The sequence below is a fragment of the Rhinopithecus roxellana genome, chromosome 4 (assembly GCF_007565055.1).
Source record: "Rhinopithecus roxellana isolate Shanxi Qingling chromosome 4, ASM756505v1, whole genome shotgun sequence".
NCBI lineage: Eukaryota > Metazoa > Chordata > Mammalia > Primates > Cercopithecidae > Rhinopithecus > Rhinopithecus roxellana.
Genome location: NC_044552.1, coordinates 24,896,945 through 24,904,146, shown reverse-complemented (window position 1 = coordinate 24,904,146; position 7,202 = coordinate 24,896,945).

Sequence of the window (7,202 nt, the reverse complement as noted above, 5' to 3'; positions counted from 1 at the left end):
GATGGACACCAACTCGGCCCAAGTGTATACCTGAGGCCCTAAAAATTGATCAATTTGATCTGCTATTCCGTAAGGGTCATCCAGTAATGGCTTAAGCTCCTTTTTAAAATTCCGGACCTCTGAACTAGTGAAGGGAGAGCTTACAAAGCCAATAGTCCCTCAGCCTTGTGGTACCTCTCTTAAAGGAAAGAAAGTTGGATCTGGCTCTTTGGGTGTGGAGGGAAATGGAAAGTTCTGAATATCCTTTTTACATCGTTCTATTTCACATTGAAGCCCTTTTAAAGAGGAATACTTAATAGGTTGGGAGGGGGCAGGTTCCCAAGACGGTAATTCTGCAGAGTTGGGATTATAAGGAGGGGGAGCAACATGAGCAGAAGCACCACAAGCAGAGGAGGGATCCACAGCAGCAGCTGGGGGAATAGAACAGGCTGGGATGCTGCCTGAAATGGCTGGGGAGTAACCCGAAATCACAGCTGGAGGGACAGCACAGCCTGGGGCAGCTGGAAGAGTGACGCAAACAGGGGAGGAACCTGAAAAGGGAACCGGAGGGGTGGGATCCGGAGCGCTGAATGAAGGAAGATGATTTAGAAGATCCCACGTGTTAGTAGGTGTAGGTTGTCTAGGAACGGGAACTTTTTCTCTTTCAGAAGGGGTGGCTTCTTTCTCCCTCCGAAGTCTAAAAGGTAAGGAGACCCAGTCCCTGCTGCCAGCAGAGGGCGCAACCGATTTTTTTTTTTTCCCTGGGAGACAGGGCTCTTATCAAAAATATGTTCCATTAAGAGCTGACAAATCTGCTCCTCATTAGACCCAAATTTTGGCCAGAAAAGTGAGGGTTTAAGGATGGGTTCTCGAATCCAAATAAAGCAACAATATTTTATCATCTGCTGTTTTCGTTTATACTTGATTCTCTCATTATCTTTCCAATACTTTGGCATAAACCCCCAAGGGGCTACCAGAAGGAATTCCATCACTCTCTAGATTCTTTGGTTTTCCTGTCTTACTTGAAACGTTTCCCATCTTAGGCGTTATGGGGGGGTCCAACCCCTCGTGTTAGAGATTTCTACCCTCCCCCTTCCTGGAGGCTTACTGAGGCTTTGGGAAAAGGCTCCAACCCCACCTGTTTGGGATTTCTACCCTCCCCCTTCCTCTTTGTCTACTCTGTTCCTGCTTCTAGTAGATAGATGGCAGCAACAGACGGCAAAGAAGACTCACTCACTCTACATAACCACAATACTACTTAGTTCCATTCACACACTCTCAGCCTCCAACTTATCTCGACCACTCAGGAAATACTTAGTGGCCTTTGCAAAGTTTCCTACCTTATTCCATGCACAAGAATTACCTGGTACTCTTATTGCTGCAGTCTTGCAAGCCTCTCCTCTCTGCTTTGCTGAGAATCCAGATTTATTAGTCACAACGGGTGGGCCTTATCTCCCTCACCCCAGGGCCACCATAACTAGATAGTAGGATGCATCCCCCTGGGGGGGATGCCCCGAAGGCTCCCTTCCCAAAGGAGAATATTCGATCCCCAAAGTTGGATGCCAGAACTGTTAGGAATAACGCTCAAAATCCTAAGGAAATTGAGCACTCGAACAAAGGATTCTTAGCAAAGCAATTTTACTTCTGCACAGAGGGGTGTCTTCTTGGCCAGTCGCCATGAAAGCACACCTGAAAAAAGGGGCATGAGAGCCTTTATTCCTGATGCAAGGCCTGCCCCTGTACGCTTTCCCCTTTGGTTGGGGTTGGGTCATACAATCTAAACTAATCCCAGTTGGCTACACATTTGATTTTTTTAGATAAGGTGGACATGTAAGAGAAAGTGGAGAGGAAATGGGAAGGGGTGTCTGTAATGAGCTAGAAAGTTAGTCCTCTTTCCAAATAAGGAAAGGAATGTGAGAAGGTACTGATAATGCCTGGTACTGTGGCGTGCCTGGGCATCTAACAAAGGCAAAAAGGACAAAAAGGAGGGAAAGGGAAAGAAGGGGGGCACTATGAATTAAATAATAAGATTGATTGGGTTATTTGAAGAGAAACCTCATCATATACCACACAGTCTTTCCATCACTCAGTTTCCAAACTTAACTTTTCCCTTTGGTATAGTGAATTTGTTGTCCTGAAATTTTACTTTCCTTTCACACTCAGTATTGCAGTTTATTATTGTTATAGCTTAAATTAGCAGTCCCCAGCCTTTTGGGCACAAGGGACCGGTTTAATGGAAGACAATTTTTCCATGGACCAGTCGGGGGTGGAGGGGAGTGGTTTTGAGATGAAACTGTTCCACCTAAGATGATCAGGCATTAGCGTTTCATAAGGAGCATGCAACCTAGATCTCTTGCATGCGAGGTCACAGTAGGGTTTGTGCTTCTATGAGAATCGAATTCTGCCGCTGATCTGACAGGAGGCAGAGCTCAGGTGGTCATGCTCATGCTCTCTCACCCACCCCTCACCTCCTGCTGTGTGGTCTGGTTCCTACTGGGCCAGGAACCTGTACCAGTCTGCAGCTCGGAAGTTAGGGACCCCTGGTTTAAATTATGCCACTATAGTAGAACACCTGAGACTAGATAACTTATAACGAACACAAATTTATTTGGCTCATGGTTGTCGAGGATGGAAATTCCAATATCAAGGGACTGTATCTGGTAGAAAGCAAAAGGGCAAGAGAGGGTAAGAGGTAGGGGGAATAAGAGGTTAGACTCACAGACTCAGATCCTTTTATGATCAGACTTAATTCATTAATGGGGGCAGAGCTCTGATGGTCCAATCACCTCTCAAAGGTCTCACCTCTTAACCCTGTTGCATTGTGGATGAAGTTTCCAGCAGATGCTTTTTTGGGGAAACATTGAAACCACAGCAGTTGTAAAGGATACAAATGGGCAACCAGATGAAGAGGTGCATAGGGTGGGGTCTGGAAGGGCTCTGAGTACAGGAGCCTCTGTCCCCATGGAGATGGGGTTCACCATCCTCCCAGCACTTGGACACACGGAGAGCTTCAATTGGGAAGCTCTCCAAAACCCACTTTCTAGAGGTTTCTATGGAAGTTTCATTGTGTGGACAAGATTAATTAAATCATCAGCCATTGGTGACCAACCTCAGCCTCCAGCCTCTCTTTCCTTCCCAGAAGTAAGAGATGGGGCTGAAAGCTCCAATCCTCTAATCACAGCTTGGTGTTTCTGACAACCAGCCTCCATCCTGAAGCTATCTAGGAGCTCCTCACCCCATAGTCATCTCATTGCCACATTAAAGTCATGCTTATCACAGAGGAGATTGCAAATGTTTTACAACCTGCTTGTCAGGTAACAGGGACAAAGACCAAATATTATATTGGACGACAGATCACACCCTGGTCTTTGACCACATTATCTCTTTTTATAATATTTATTTATTTCAGAGGTAATCTCTTGCTCTGTTGCTCAGGGTAGAATGCAGTGGCACAATCATAGCTCACTGTAACCTCAAATTCCTGGACTCAAGTGATCCTTCTGCCTTGGCCTCCTGAGTAGATAGCATTACAGGTGCACACCACCATGTCCAACTAATTTTTAAATATTTTGTAGGAATGGGTCTCACTATTTTGCCCAGGCTGGTCTCGAACTCCTGGCCTTAAACAATTCTCCTACCATGGCCTCCCAAAGTGGTGGAATTACAAGCGTGAACCACTGTGCCTGGTCAATTACAGATCTCTTATACCAGAAGAATCATAACAGTGAAAAGATCCTGGCACATTACCAGAATCCTTTCTTGTCATTAACAATTATGCCAGTGCAGTCCAAAAATAGGAATAGTCTCAGCAACATATGGCTGCACCCTTTCAGGCATCTGGTAAAATTGAGCTAAGAGACAATTTTCTTGCTTATACCTCTTATACCTTGCTTATACCTCTTATACCTCTTATACCTTGCTTATACCTCTTATACCTCTTATACCTCTTATACCTCTTATACCTCTTATACCTCTTGCTTATACCTCAATTTTCTTGCTTATACCTCTTTCGAGTAGTTCATGTAACATTGAATTTTCCTCATTACACAAACCATGTGTTCATTCATTTACCCTCAGCTACTATTTCTTTTTCTCTTCATTTATACCAACATTTCTGGTTTTGGAAAGGACATTAGGCTCTGCTGCTGTGCTGGCTTAGACTGCAGGGACCAATACTGTTCTAGCAATTGTCTCACATCATCCATTCCAGTTCATAGAGGTTAGGGTTATGCAGGTAGAGAACTGGGTGGTTATCTGACTCCAGGCAGTACAGCTGCAGTCAGTGTTAAACCCAACTTTGCTAGATTCAGTGAAGGCACAACCTTCTTCCCCAGGCCCTTAGGAATTATTGCATAATGGACGTAAAATATATTTACAGTTTCTTGCTTAGGAATAATTGCTGTTTCTGGACTTTTATTTGCATCCCTAGTCCTGGGACCACTGCATCAGGGATGAGAAAAGCAAGTTGAGGTGAATTACAGTCATCATTCCAGTGTCCTCCCACCATGGGAAGGAATATATGTAGATCACACCAGCACCTTCCCCTGATCCACCAGGAAAAGAGAGGATACTCTCATGTCAAGTGTGAGCACACTCATGAAGGTGTACAAGCCCAGTCTTTATGCTTGTTTCCCCACTCTTGCTTTATACACCCAATGTTTCAGTTGACTATTTTAATTCTCTACAGACCTCTTCCTTTGAGGATGGTATCACTCTGACCATTGTTGGACATTTTGAGCAAGTGCATTTTCTGGTGTAAAGAGATGTGACTCGGTGGTCCACATGGTTGCTGTACCTCCCATTCACGTTCTTTTGTAGCACTCCGTTCATGTGCATCTGAGATAAAGGAGGGACCTCTCTTAGAAGACTACCAGGGCCTCCCAACATGAAATAAAGGAAAACCTTCAGTTTCTTCAAGAGAAATTCCAGGCACCTAGCCAGCCCTAAAAAGTAAGTGAGTGACTTTATAAGTAAGAAGGTAATGATAGCTTAAAACAATAGCCAAGGAAGTTAGAGTCACAAGATGTTTGAATCTCTATACAAACCGACAATAACATCTTAATATATGTCCCTGAGTTGTTTTTCAGAAACATGGAATCCCACCTAATAAATCCACTGACAGGGAGACCTCAGATAAGGGGAAACTGTGGACTGAACTCTGACCCCCGTTCTTTGTTCTAAATTTTTTCCTGAGGGGCCTGGAGAGAGTCAAGCCCACAGGCCAGGCCTGAACATTCCTCTCTACTGCCCCCAACTATGTAAGGAAGCTTTGCTTCCTTATCAATCACAAATCAGAGAATCTTTAAATCTACCTAAGACCTGTAAGCTCCCTCATCAGGATATTCCGACTTTTAAGGCCAAACCAATGTATAATTTCCATGCACAGTTTTATGATGTCTGTAACTCTGCTTTCCTAATTAGCCCTGCCTTTAAAAACCTTTGCTTGTAACCCATCAAGGAGGTTGGGTCTTAAGTGTGAGTTGCCTGATTCTCCTTGCTTGGCGCCCTACATATAAATGCCCTCCTTTCTCCCACAACAAAATCTCGGTGTGGATGTTTGCCTTTACTGCACCAGGTGAGTGGACCCCATTCAGTTTGTTAACACACCTACCACCAGCTGAACAAGTCCCACTCCACGGTGAGTATCTATTCTTGCCAAGACCCATTTGCTGCCTCTTGGGGCCAAGGTATCTTGGCAACTTAGCAAGTCTAACTTGCCAGCTATGTATTTTCAAGGCCTTCCTGTAAGATAATCTGCCATGTAGCCATATGCTGTTTCTGTCTTTTTTGTTGTTGTTAAAGAAAACACTTCTTATGGGTGTTTTGTGCCTGTAAGGTGGGGAATGCAAGAGGAATATGTCTTGATTCCACCTCTCTCTGCATTGCTACAACCCCCAGTGTCTACTTAATTCGTGGACCTAGGTGATCACCACAAGCAAACATATGTTTTTTTTTTTTTTTTAGATGTGGTCTTGATATGTTTCCTTGGCTAGGATCAAATGTTGCTCAGGCTAAACTCCACTCTCTGGACTCAAGCTATGCTTCTGCCTCAGACACTCTCACAGCTGGAATTACAGGTGCACCTGGCAAACCCTTGGAGGTAAATGCTTGTTGACTGCAATCACCTCCCAAACCTGAAAGGGAGTTATTCTGAGCGGCATTGAACAGCACTGAGGGGATGGTGCTAAACCATTCATGAGAAATTGCCCCCATGATCCAATCCCCTCCCTCTATGTCCCACCTTTAATGCTGGTGATCACATATCGACGTGAGATTCAGTCAAGAACAACATTCACTCTACATCAGCGATCCATGTGTCTTACATAAATGAACCTCTCAAATTACCATAGCGATTTCCATAAGACTGTGTCTTATACAGGGATTTTTTCATAGGCAACTTTCCCATTGCTCTCCTGATAAATTATATGGCCAGGCCATTAGTCACTGTCTGCAAGTCAGTAAAAACCAAAACGTAGGAGCTTTATCATTGTTCAGTTCTTCCCCCACTGCTAAGAAAACACCATGCAATTCAGTCCACAGGAACTGTTCTGTTTTTATCTTCTTTGATGAAGTGGTAGATCTCCAAACAGTGTGTTGTCCATTCATCTTGCAAATGCTGTACACGAACCAACCAGCTGTTTGTGGGTCAGTTGACTGATACTGCAGTTCAGATCCCAGCGCTGTCTGCTGCAGAGTTCCATCTTCCTCGAGGAAGGTCAGTGTTTTGTTTAATTTACATCTTCAATGACTTGGATGAACCCCACCCATATTATAGCATCAATCTACTTTACTCAGTCTAGCTATTTATGTGTTAATATTATCCAAGAAATATCCTCACAAATCATCCAGAATAATGCTCGATCACCTATCTGGGCCCCATGGTTCAGCCAAGATCACAAATAAAATTGTTTATGACATTCTTCAATATAAGAATACTCTGAGGAAATTAGCCTTTGACCTAATAAAACAAAGAGCAAACAACTGTCTCTAAAAATTTGCAACCAATAGTCAAAAGCCCTCTCTATAGATTGTTGCTCAAGTTCACTCTATAATTGTGGGTGAAAAAAACATGTATTTGTTGAAAACCATAGAAGGAGAGAAAATTAAAAAAAAAACAGAAAGTGAAAAAAATAATAAAGATGTCATCAGTTATTTCACTGGAAACAATGCAAATAAGGAGACAGATGAGCAACATCTTTTTTTTTTTTTTTTTTTTTTTTTTG